The following is a 2267-nucleotide window of genomic DNA, read 5'->3' as shown; positions in this document are numbered from 1 at the left end:
CTTGAGTTTGATCCTTCAAGGTCAAAGGTCATGAACCCAAATCAGAGTCCATGTATGACTTCCTATCAGCGCTCAATAGTAATTTATTTTGATATATGTAACCATTTCCATGTTATAAACCATAAATATATGGCCCATTATAAGTAAAGACAAATCAATTTTTTTTACATTTAAGATATTCAACAAAAATCAACATTTGTACAAACACTTAACTTTGTAGACATTGTCCCAAGCTACTTATAAAATTTGAAATGAATCTGACCAGTAGATTCAATATCCTCTTTATCTTATTTTAACATGCTGCTCATTTTTAATCTTGCACTGTAGTATTTATACATATTTATTCATTATTTATTATTAGGTTTTATTGTTTTTATCAGATTTTATTATCTTTAACCCTTTCATTCATACTGGTCACTACAGTGGACAGTTATTCTACAGCTGTTCTCTTGTATATTCATGGGTTTTGTTGTTTTAGTTCCATATCAGCTGACACAGTGGACGCTTATGCATCATCCCATACACTGACATTCACACCATCACTGTAACTTTGCTGTTCTTGATAAACCTGATCTGCAGTAATATGTTTGAGTGTAAATAAATTGCTAATAAAAATTGGGAATATGATAAAATGTGAGAAAACATCCGATTAGCTGCATTAAAAATGTTTTGATTTTCACTCGGTACATCACTTTCTGATGTTTCATTCTCTGCTTCAAAAATTAAACACATGGTATCCAGCGGATTGGACTTTTTTGGAACTCCACGAAAAATTATGAAGGTAGATTTGTTTCTTTATTGCTTTAACCCAAAAAAATATTTTCAATAAAAAAACAAAAATTTAAATCCAAAAAAAAAAAAAAAAAAAAAAAACTTCAATAAAAAAAAAAACATTCTCAATCAAAGAAAAAAACTGTTCAAATTAAATACATATTGTTTTGCATTCAAACACTTTTTTTTAAATTGAATTTTTTTTAGTTATAGCAATAAAGAAACAAATCAACCTTCATAAAAAAATAGGTTCAATAAAAAAATTCAATCGTTTTGTTTTTTCATGCCTAAAGAGGAACAAAAACACACAGGAAAAAAAATCTAGAGTAAGGTTCTCATAATTCATACACTACCAGTCAAAAGTTTGGACTCACCTCCTCATTTAAATGGTATGAGATGGACCACAGATGGCCAACAAATGCTCAGCATCACTGGGAACTCCTTCAAGACTGTTGGAAAACATTTCAGGTGACTACCTCATGAAGCTCATCGAGAGAATGTCAAGAATGTGCAAAGCGGTAATAAAAGCAAAATGTTGCTATTTTGAAGAATCTTAAATATGTTTATGTTTATGCATTTGGCAGACGCTTTTTTCCAAAGTGACTTACAGGGGAAAACCAATTAAATCACTCAATCAATCAAATTTTATTTATATAATGCCAGATCACAAAAAAAATTATCTCATGACACTTTATATATAGAGTTGGTCAAAACCAGACTCTAAGCCAATTTACAGAAACCCAACAGAATCCTCCAGGAGCAAACACTTGTGACTGGTGACAGTGGCGAGGAAAAACTTCCCTTTAACAGCAGAAACCTGGAGCAGACCCAGACTCCTGGAGGATGGCTGTCTGCCTTGACCAGTTGGGGTTAAAGAGAGAGGGTAAAGAAAGAGAAAAAGAGAGAGAGAGATAGAGATAGAGACTGGGGGAGAAGGGGGGAGTAGGGGGAGACACATGTAGGCAGTTGAGGATAAGTGAGTGGTGATGATGAGGGCAGGGGAGAGGCAGGACCACCGCAGCAGGTCCAGAAATAATCCTGGAAGAATCTGTGATAATCCTGGGAAAAATCTTATTAAAATATTTAAGATGGAATATAAAACATACTCTGAGTTATGTCACACTTTTTTTGACTACATAATTCCATATGTGTTCATTCATAGTTTTGACGCCTTCAGTGACAATCTACAATGTAAATAGTCATGAAAATAAAGAAAAAACAGGTGAGTCCAAACTTTTGACTGGTAGTGTACATGAAAGGGTTAATATAGGATTCATTTGATAGGATTTTGCTATGTACATTGCTGGTCCTGAGTGCTGATTTCGTTTCATGTATGTGCTACATGTAATGAAAACAAAGTGAAGCTTGAACCCTGAAGATGACGACGACGAAGATGATGTCGGACACAGTGTCTTCATAACAGCTCATGGCCTATCGGCAAGTGTGATAAAAACCTGAAGTGGTTGGTGAAAAAAAGTCAGCACACAGCAAGAGTG

This window comes from Sphaeramia orbicularis, chromosome 14 (assembly GCF_902148855.1).
Source record: "Sphaeramia orbicularis chromosome 14, fSphaOr1.1, whole genome shotgun sequence".
In the NCBI taxonomy this organism is placed as follows: domain Eukaryota; kingdom Metazoa; phylum Chordata; class Actinopteri; order Kurtiformes; family Apogonidae; genus Sphaeramia; species Sphaeramia orbicularis.
Note: the sequence above shows the minus strand (reverse complement) of the source record.